Source organism: Dryobates pubescens, chromosome 12 (assembly GCF_014839835.1).
Source record: "Dryobates pubescens isolate bDryPub1 chromosome 12, bDryPub1.pri, whole genome shotgun sequence".
Lineage (NCBI taxonomy): Eukaryota > Metazoa > Chordata > Aves > Piciformes > Picidae > Dryobates > Dryobates pubescens.
Window position 1 is genome coordinate 3,833,344 of NC_071623.1, and position 11,295 is coordinate 3,844,638.

Sequence of the window (11,295 nt, forward strand, 5' to 3'; positions counted from 1 at the left end):
TGTAATAGGCTTCAGCACTCCTTTTCCTACGGCTTTGGATCTCTTCTTTATGCAGGCCTCTCTTCTTCCTACTTGTGCTGATAGTTTTCAGTTTTGTGCAGATAGTTTTCAGTTTTACCCTTGTCCTTTGTCTTCCCTCCATGTCTCTACTCTTTCAGGCTGTCAACATTTTAAACTCTTCAAGGAGATCAGGGGAAGAAATTTGAGATGTTGATGGAAGCTGTCAAACAGTTATTTTACTGTTTGTAACAATCAATTCTTTAACTTGTCCATAGACCTGACTACAGACCTGACTGCCATAGCTGTCTTGAGTTAACACAGCCCACTTTCAGTGGGGAGAGAGCATCTCCTGCCAAAATAGACTGTCTTGGTTAAGGCAGCCTGCTTTTTGAGCCCCACATTGGGAACCAAAAGTGGACTGTCCTGGGTTAACATAGTGTACTCTTGCAAACCCTCTGTCCCACACACAGAAGGAGGGAAAGTGACACAAAACACTCCCTCTTACTGAAGTAAAGAGTTTAATGAGATCATACACTGTACAATTACCTTAGCAAAGCAGCAGCAGAAGCCAGTGATAAAATGGTTCTCCTCCCCCAAGCATGCAGCAGCCAGCACACAGGAAAAGACCAACACCCCAAAATTAGAAGGAGCAACCAGAACAGGAAGCCTCTCATGTTATAATCTGAACTCCAAGCCCCATGATACTTTGCTCCAGCCAGCACTTTCATTTTAAAGTGGGCATGATGTCAGTATGGCATTGAATAGAATCAGCAGATCCAACTCAACCCATGACAATTGTACTCACTGGCTCCCTCTTTCTGACTTTCTCATTTGGAAGCAGGTGCTGTCTGTTGGGGGCTGGAGCACTCCTTGAAATGCTGGAACTGATGCATCACAGTCTTTGAAAGGTGACACCTTTCAAATGCTGTGGAGACTGGGTCAAAGAGGGTGTCTATGGCAAATGAGGTCTTCAGGAAAGCTACCAAGTGGAAATTGCTGTGGTGAGGCCTTGGTGTTTCTGGGGCCTCATAAAGTGCCTGTGATTTGTTACAAGGGTAAAGGAGTCCCTTCTGTGCTTCGCTGCTGCCCTAGTCTGGAGCATACCTCCCTCTGGAGTTGGTCCTGTGTGGCAGTTTGCTGTGTGTGCTGAGTTAATGTTGATGGGAAACTTCAACCCACCACACCTTGCCTCTCTTTCCAAAGATTTTGATTTCATGTTTGATCTGAAATGTGCAGGTCTGTTGCCTGCCTGGGCTCTGAGCTTTCTGGTATCTGTGTGCTTCCTGCCACTTTTCCTTTGGTCTGCTACCAGTGGCATGCCCTGGGTGATGCAGAGGATGAACCTCAGAAAGTCATGCCTAACACGTAACCCTGGGGCTGACATCATGATTGCTGGCCTGGCATTAGCAGCCCTCTGCACCAGCAGAAACTGTTCTCAAAAGCTCAGCACCTACACTGGTTGCTAGCAGGCAGCACACCCTCCACAGCATATCATAGAATCAATGAGGTTGGAAAAGACCTCAGAGATCATCAAGTCCAACCTGTCACCCAACACCTCATGACTACTAAACCATGGCTTCGAGTGCCATGTCCAATCCCCTCTTGAACACCTCCAGGGATGGTGACTCCACCACCTCCTTGGGCAGCACATTCCAGTGGCTAACAACTCTCTCTGGGAAGAACGTTCTCCTCCTCCAGCCTAAACCTCCCCTGGCACAGCTTGAGACTGTGTCCTCTTGTTCTGGTGCTGCTTGCCTGGCAGAAGAGACCAACCCCCACCTGGCTACAACCTCCCTTCAGGGAGTTGTAGAGAGCAAGAAGGTCTCCCCTGAGCCTCTCTTCTCCAGGCTAGGCAACCCCAGCTCCCTCAGCCTCTCCTCATGAGGCTTGTGCTCCTATCCCATCTATTTCTCTCTGGTTCCCAACTGTCCATCTTTCTATTAAGACAATTAAGAAACTCCTGAAAAAAGGGACAAAATTGTTTTCCATGAGGTTGGTCCTGAAAGAAGGAGGAGCTCCATATGGATACCGTGGCATAGGTTCTGAGATGATGTCAAGGCTAGGAAAGAAACTCAGTGAAGGCTGAATGCATATGCCTGTAAATGTGCATTTGGCAGACCTGAGATCTCCTGCTCCCAGGGATATCCAGTGGAAACTCATCTGTGACCCTTGTCACCAGACCTCAAACCATTCTGCAGTGCAGATACCACATTGCAGAGAGAAATCTGTGGCAAATTCAACTCAGTAATTGGCCTTGTGTTGGGAGAAAGACCTGGGCATATAAATCAAGTTCCTTGAGTGTCAGTTCTGAGGATACCTTTGTCTGTTTCTCAGGAGTGGTACCCAACATTGACTCAAATAGAGCTCACAGGACCTCTGGTTAGAAGGGTGGTGGCAGGAGGCACCAGAGGAGTCAGGGCAGCTTGTGTCTGTGGGGAGCAGAACAAGGGTGAGGAAGTGATAGGAGGGAGAGGATGGTGACTTGCAGAAAGTCCAGAGGGAGAAGCTGCTGGTGGTGATGAGAGATTGGCATAGCCATCAAACTGGGCTGATGGAGGAATCTGGTGTTCTTCTCTAGCCTCTCCAAGCAGTGCCATTCTGACAGGGTTGCCTGAGTTTTCTAAGCTTAGACTATGTGAAACTTAAAGGCATGATGAGAGCAGAGAGAAGGAAAAAAGTATTTCAGAAGTCAAGAAAACAACAGCTGTAAGAATCCAGCCTAAATCTTGTGTTCTGGCAGGATGAAGGGGGTGAGAATGCCAGAGAACTGTAAAATGTAGTTAAAGAGAAAGAAGGGAGGAGAGCAAGAGGTGATGTGACAGGAAGGAGCAGAGGTGGAAGAAGGAAAGAGGCAGACAATGGAGAGATTTGAATTTCCATTCAAGAGTTACCCTGGAATAAAGCCTCAGTTTCTGTGACGCTGTGAAAACTGGGACTGCAGTGTCCCTCCTGGGGGGCCTTGCCTGCTGCCGAGCAGGGTTACTGTTGGTACGGATCTCAGAGTATAGTGTGCCACAGCAGGTGCCTGCAATTAGAGGAGAGCTCTCCGAAATAGCAGGCAGCTGTCAATGTTTTAGCAAATGGTGTGCCCTTTTTTCCCCCCTTTTTCTTCCCCCCACCCTTTGTCTAACTCTAGAAACTTACTCTAAGAGTCATTATCTTTAGAGACATTTTCAAAGGACCTATTATTTTTACCCTTTTGTTGCTTGGTGAGGGGCTTGGAACACAAACCCTACGAGGAGAGGCTGAGAGAGCTGGGGTTGCTTAGTCTGGAGAAGAGGAGGCTCAGAGGAGACCTTATTGCTGTCTACAACTACCTGAAGGGGGGTTGTAGACAGGCAGAGGTTGGTCTCTTCTCCCAGGCAACCAGTACCAGAACAAGAGGACACAGTCTCAGGTTGTGCCAGGGGAGGTTTAGGCTGGAGGTTAGGACGAAGTTTTACACAGAGAGAGTGATTGCCCATTGGAATGGGCTGCCCGAGGAGGTGGTGGGGTCACCATCATTGAAGGTGTTCAGGAGGAGACTTGACAGGGTGCTTGGTTGCATGGTTTCGTTGGTTGGGTGGTGTTGGATGATAGGTTGGACACGATGATCTTGAAGGTCTCTTCCAACCTGGTCTATTCTATTCTATTCTATTCTGTTCTGTTCTGTTCTGTTCTGTTTTTTTTTCTGACCAGGCAAAGAGCAGAAAGCTAATCCAATGGCCAGTGTGGGTGAGTTTTGTTCTACTGGGGAAGTTAATGAATTCTAATGAACAACCAAGTTTCCTAGAATCAGAGAATGGTTTGGGTTCAAAGGGACCATAAAGATCATCTAATTCCAACCACCCTGCCGTGGGCAGACACACATCCCACTAGACCAGGTTGCTCAAGGCACTGTCCAACCTGGCCTTGAACTCTTTCAGGGGGGAGACAGCCACAACTTGCCTGGGCAACATGTTCCAGTGTCTGAAAGAAGACTGCAGACTTCCTCCTGCCTGGACTTTCACCAGCTTTCAGTGATTATTACCTTTGTGGAATACTACTATTGCCATCATTTGCATTTTCATAGTGCTTCACACCTCAGAACACTCCTGCATGACAAGTCTGCATTTATATCCTCATTTTCCTGAGGAAGAAAATGAGTCCTGCTGAGTCCTGGTCTGACCAAGCCACACAGTCGTAGTGTAGCTGATACATTGATACTGTTTGTGACTAATTATCACAATTACATTCACTGTTCCACCATGTGAATTAAATAGTGGCTGAAAAATACCCACCAAAGAGACAGTTCCAGTGCTTTAATGCTTCTTGGATTATGCAAACACAGAAGCTCAGAGGAGACCTTCTTACTGTCTACAACTCCCTGAAGGGAGGCAGTAGCCAGGTGGGGGTTGGTCTCTTCTCCCAGGCACCCAGCACCAGAACAAGAGGACACAGTCTCAAGCTGCACCAGGAGAAGTTTAGGCTGGGTGTTAGGAAGAAATTCTTCCCAGCAAGAGAGATTGGCCATTGGAATGTGCTGCCCAGGGAGGTGGTGGAGTCACCATCCCTGGAGGTGTTTAGGAAGAGCCTGGATGGGGTGCTCGGTGCCATGGTTTAGTTGATTAGATGGTGTTGGGTGGTAGGTTTGACTTGATGATCTCAAAGGTCTCTTCCAACCTGTTTAATTCTATTCTATTCTATTCTATTCTATTCTATTCTATTCTATTCTATTCTATTCTATTCTATTCTATTCTATTCTATTCTATTCTATTCTATTCTATTCTATTCCATTCTATTCTATTCTATTCCATTCCATTCCATTCCATTCCATTCCATTCCATTCCATTCCATTCCATTCCATTCCATTCTATTTCTCTGAATAAAGGGTTATGCAGCTCTGCTGTGTAAATCAGATTTGCTGTCTGCATGGCAGAGAAATAAATAGCATCTGGATACCCCTTAGATAGGTGAGATTCCCCTCCCCCCCAAAAAAAATAGTGGGGTTTAGAAAATAGACTTATATTGCCTTGGCTACTTTGGTTCCTTTCCAAGTGCTTTTTGCTCAGTAAGGGAAGCAGGCTGGAAACATTCTCGGTCTGTGGTGAGAGGTTGGACTTGATGATCTTTGAGGTCTTTTCCAACCTTATTGATTCTATCATTCTATGATTCTGTGATTCTCCTGCATCTCTATACAACAGAGGCTCCAGCTGCACTGCAAACCTGGCAGTGATGATGGCTGCTGGACAAAGGTGGCATAACCAGGCTGGTGTGGCTGCCCAAAGTGAGCCACGAGCAGTTCATGTCAAGCATGACACCTCGCTGTCCTGGCCTTGTGGGGCGTGTGCCTGTTTTGAGGCAGCTCCATGAACCACATGGAGTCTCAGTGGCCAGGTACTTTGCTTGCCAGAGGCACCTCTGTGTGGAGTATCTGCTGCTCTGCTCTGGCACAAAGTGTTTTCCTACCCTTCCAAATACCCCTGTCACTGGCACAGTCTCACAGTATAACTAAGGTTGGAAGAGACCCCAAGGATCATCAAGTCCAACCTGTCTCCACAGACCTCATGACTAGACCATGGTACCAAGTGCCACATCCAATCCCCTCTTGAACACTTCCAGGGATGGTGACTCCACCACCTCCCTGGGCAGCACATTCCAATGACGAACGACTCGCTCAGTGAAGAACTTTCTCCTCACCTCGAGTCTAAACCTCCCCTGGCACAGCTTGAGACTGTGTCCCCTTGTTCTGGTGCTGGTTGCCTGGGAGAAGAGACCAACCCCTTCCTGGCTACAATCACCTTTCAGGTAGTTGTAGAGGGCAATGAGGTCACCCCTGAGCCTTCTCTTCTCTGGGCTAAACAACCCCAGCTCCCTCAGCCTCTCCTCACAGGGCTGTGCTCAAGGCCTCTCCCCAGCTTTGTTGCCCTTCTCTGGACACCTTCAAGTGTCTCAATGTCCTTCTTAAACTGAGGGGCCCAGAACTGGACACAGGACTCAAGGTGTGGCCTAACCAATGCAGAGTCCAGGGACACAATGACCTCCCTGCTCCTGCTGGCCATACCATTCCTAATACAGGCCAGGATGCCATTGGCCCTCTTGGCCACCTGGGCACACTGCTGGCTCATGGTTAGGCGGCTGTCAGTCAGTACCCCTGAGTACAATTAAAGTGCTTTTGCTCTGGTCCCTTGAAGTGACTATGCCTACTGAAATCTCAGACATTGCAACAGGCAGTGATCCCCCTTTGCCACAGGGGCAAGGATACTTGCAGCATTCCCATTCAGAATCACAGGCTGCTCGACCCTGTGGCCAAAAAAGCTTTTGCCATTCCTGATTGCCGAGGCAGTGGTGATGTCCTGCAAGGATCTGTGACCACAGCAGCTATTATAAACGAGTCATTCTGGGCATGTAAGCTGTGTTGTGTTCACAAAGAGCTGAGGTTTATTTATAACTTGTCCATGTGTGCTGTATTGCTTCCTGTGGAGCTGTATCACTCGTCTGCTCCAGTCTGGCTGTCATGAACCTTGTAGCCAGCTGCTTTGTGAGCGAGGCGCCTGGGGAAATGGAAAGAATGTTTCCACTCCTACTGTCTGTGCTCCTTTGGGGTAGAATCAGCAAAAATAAACTCCTAAATGCCACTGCATACCAAGCTTTCCCTGCAAGGCATCATGCATGATACAGTGTTCAGATCTGTGTCGGTACTGGGACCAGTGCTGTTTAACGTCTTTCTCAGCAATACGGACAGAGGGATCGAGTGCACCCTCAGCAAGCTGACACCAAGCTGTGTGGCACAGTTGACATGCTGGAGGCTAGGGATGCCATCCAGAGTGATTTGGACAAGCTTGAGAGGTGGCCCCAAGCCGACCTCATGAAGTTTGGCAAGGCCAAGTGCAAGGTCCTACACCTGGGTTGGGGCAATCCCTAACACAAATATAGGCAGGGTGAGGAGTGGCTTGAGAGCAGTCTTCAGGAGAAGCACTTGGGGGTGTCAGTTGACAAAAACCTCAACATGAGCCAGCAATGTGCCCTTGCAGCCCAGAAGGCCATGTCCTGGGCTGTATCAAAAGAAGTGTGACCAGCAGGATGAGGAAGGTGATTGTCTCCCTCTGCTTTGCTCTCCTGAGATCCTACCTGGTGCACTGCATCTAGTTCTGGTTTTGCCAGAATGAGAAAGAGATGGAACTGCTGGAGCTGGTCTGGAAGAGAGCTGTGAAGATGACCAAGGCTGGAGTACCTCCTCTATGGGGCAGGCTATATAAGAGTTGGGGCTCTTTGGCCTGGAGGAAAAAAAAGGCTCCAGGGAGATCTTATAGCAGCCTTCCAGTATGTGAGGGGGGAGAACAAGAAAGCCAGGAAGGGAGTTTTTACAAGGGCTTGTAGTGATCAGACAAAAGGGAATGGATTGAAGCTTGTAGAGGGTAGATTGAGACTGGATATTAGAAAGAAATTCTTTACAGTGAGGGTGGTGAGACACTGGAACAGGTTGCTCAGGGAAGTTGTGGATGCCCCCTCCCTGGAGGTGTTTAAGGCCAGGTTGCATGAGACTTTGAGCAGTCTGGTCTAATGGAAGGCAGACGGGTTGGAACTTCAACTCCTTTTCTGCATGCTTTCCCATGAGTGGTTTGCTTTCCAGCAAGGAAAGGGTGTGTGTTGGTACTTGCACGTCATACTTGTATTTCTGAATTCCTATAGGTTATGTGATTCAGTCATGGAAGTCAGAGTTGTGGCATTTAGGGTTGGCATCATGAGAACACTCTTGGAGATTTTCTTCTATGGATGTTAGAAAGGAGGCATTAGACAGCTGGTTGTTTCATGCCCCTTTTGCCAGGGACCACCTGATTTTGCCTCTCTTTTCCTTGTAAATGACAGTCTTGAATATTTGGCCACTGTTTGTGTGGCATCAGGAGAGCTGGAAGCTGGCTGAGTGCTGGGCAACAGCGACTGCATGAAGGTTCATCCCCTGCCCTGTAACCTATCATAGAAGATTCACTCCCTGCCTTCTGTTTTCCTTTTGTTCAAACTTTGTCATCCTAAACTGGATGATGCCTGCAGCCATCTGCTGCATTTGGTAGTCTGCGGCATCATGCCGACTCAATTATGCACCTCCCTGGGATAACAGCAGGCCACTTCTCTCCTCAGTCTTGAAAGACTTTTTCCTGTGCAGATAAAGACTGAGATAAGCAGGAGTTTCCAGGAGCAAGCTGGATAAGCTGTTCCCAGCCCCATCAGGTGAACTCTCCATGTCTGCATGGTGGAGCTGTCCGGATGAGGTGGGAGAGCTGCCAGTCTTTCACTGCAGCGTCCTGGGTCTCAGCAATCTGATGAGTGGCTGATGTGCTTTCCTGTGGCAGCATTTAACCAGTTGGCATTTCTAAACTTTACCACCTCCTTTTCTTTTTGTGAATATATGTTACACCTAGTGGTTTGGATGATAGGAAATGAAAGAAAGTGGGGCAAGTGTGAAACTAGTCACTTTATTCCAAGTGTCCATGGGAGAAGCCTACAAAGAGAACACATTGAGCCTTACAGTTCCTATCAAAGATGTTGTGCTTTCATACTCACACAGACGTGACCAAGGACTAGGATTTAGGGGATTGAGACAGTCATCAGCAAATTTGCAGATGACACCAAGTTGGGAGCAGATGTTGGTCAGTTAGAGGATAGAAAGGCTCTGCAGAGGGACCTCGACCGGCTGGACAGATGGGCAGAGTCCAACAGGATGGCATTCAACAAATCCAAGTGCTGGGTGCTGCAGTTTGACCACAGCAACCCCATGCAGAGCTACAGGCTGGGGTCAGAGTGGCTGAGAGCAGCCAAACAGAGAGGGACCTGGGGGTGCTGATTGGCAGCCACCTAAACATGAGCCAGCAGTGTGCCCAGGTGGCCAAGAAGGCCAATGGCATCCTGGCCTGCATCAGGAAGAGTGTGGCCAGCAGGAGCAGGGAAGTCCTTGTGCCCTGCACTCAGCATTGGTTAGGCCACACCTTGAGTCCTGTGTCCAGTTCTGGGCCCCTCAGTTTAAGAAGGACATTGAGACACTTGAATGTGTCCAGAGAAGGGCAACAAGGCTGGGGAGAGGCCTTGAGCACAGCCCTGTGAGGAGAGGCTGAGGGAGCTGGGGTTGCTTAGCCTGGAGAAGAGGAGGCTCAGGGGAGACCTCATTGCTCTCTACAGCTACCTAAAGGGAGGTAGCCAGGTAGCCAGGAAGGGGTCGGTCTCTTCTCTCTAGCAACCAGCACCAGAACAAGAGGACACAGTCTCAAGCTGCGCCAGGGGACGTTTAGGCGGAGGTGAGGAGAAAGTTCTTCACTTTCACAGTGTTCCCCTCCAGATCCAATAAGGAGTGTAGGTTCTTCTTGCCCTTCTTTTTAGTGTTAATATACTTGTAAAAATTTACTCATCTTTGTTACATGAAGGTAGAATCATAGAACCATAGAGTCATAGAATCATAGAATTAATAAGGTTGGAAAAGACCTCAGAGATCACCAAGTCCAACCTGTCACCCAGCACCTCATGGCTAACTAAACCATGGCTCCAATCCCTTTTTGAAGGAATCAGATCAAGTGGTGGGGAGCTAGAAGAGAGGACATAAACCTCATCTCAGGGACCTGTCCTATTTACATTCAAGACGTTTCTGGCTTCAGCAGCTGTTTCGTGTGCTGTTATTTTCAGAAGGGCAAAAATCCACTGAAGGTCAGAAGGGTGGAATTGTGTGAATATGTTGGGTGAAGGAGATCAAGAGGCTTGGAAGTCCTCAGGCCTTGTCATGACAGAGAGTCAGCATCCCAGATTATTATGGCTTGCAGAGTGGTAGAACTCAAGGAGAGCTCTGGATGTGCTGCTGGTGTGGGTAGCGAAGGCTGCTTATCTGGGCATTAGTTGTTTTCAAGAGTCATCTTTACACTGCTGGCAGGACCACCTGTTCTTTTTTGAACAATAATATATCTATCTATATCTATATCTGTGTGTGTATATTTGTTGCTGCATTTCTGCCTTTATTTTAGCCCTGTCTACAAACCCATGACAGGTTTGAGAGACGCTGCAGACTTTGAGCGGTGCCTGGCGGCATTGCTCACATTGACAGTTGTCAGAATTTCCATGACAAATCTCTGCTTTGAAAGGCTTATATTCATCCTTCTATTCTTGGTCCTGCAGCGCTCACATCCAGGGAAAACCCCCTTTTATTCCCAAGAGACCCACATTTCCCCCATAGGTTTGTGAAAATTAGTTTTGTTGGTCTAAACCAGAGCTACTTCAAAGCAGATGTCGAGTCTTGTCACTTCATTTTTCAGTGCTGAAATGCAAATATGTGGCAGATCTCTTTAATATGCTTCGTATGGTCAAGTGGAAAACCTGTTTTCCATATCAGACTGACACAGACATTGGATAGTGTAAGTCAGCAGGGAGCCAACAACAGTTAGCTCTCCATCACCAGCTATGAGGAAGCACAAGACCAGCTGGAATTATGGCAGAGGCTGGTGGCCTTCAGGTGTGGTTTGATACCAGTTGTGGAATTAGAATAGAATAAACCAGGTTGGAAGAGACCTTCAAGGTCATTGCATCCAACCTATCATCCAACACCACCCAGGTGACTAAACCATGCAACCAAGCACCCCATCAAGTCTCCACCTAAACACCTCCAATGATGGTGACTCCACCACCTCCCTGGGCAGCACATTCCAATGAGCAATCACTCTCTCTGTGAAGAATTTCTTCCTAACATCCAGCCTAAACCTCCCCTGGCACAGCTTGAGACTGTGTCCTCTTGTTCTGGTGCTGGGTGCCTGGGAGTAGAGACCAACCTGGCTACAACCTCCCTTCAGGTAGCTGTAGACAGCAATGAGGTTTCCCCTGAGCCTCCTCTTCTCCAGGCTAAGCAACCCCAGCTCCCTCAGCCTCTCCTCACAGGGCTGTGCTCCAGACCCCTCCCCAGCTTTGTTGCCCTTCTCTGGACACCTTCCAGCAACTCAACATCTTTCCTAACCTGAGGGGCCCAGGACTGGACACAGGACTCAAAGTGTGGCCTAACACACCTTGTGCCAAGAACTAGCAGAGAGATGAGACATGCCATTGTTGGGTTTACATTCATGAGAAGAGGGACATGCCATTACTGCAATCAGCAAGAGAAATCCAGTACAAACCAGCAGCTAGCAATTCTAATGAAGAAATACATAGCTATCCCTTATCATCTTCATGGTGCATATGTCCAGAGTGTCTCCCATTCCTGCAGTGCAAAGGAGCTCATAGTTGTTATTCCATTCCACTTCCCAGAGAAGCTGTACATGCATCATTGTGATTTCTAGTGCACACCCAGGAGAGATGGTGCTGTGAGGAGAT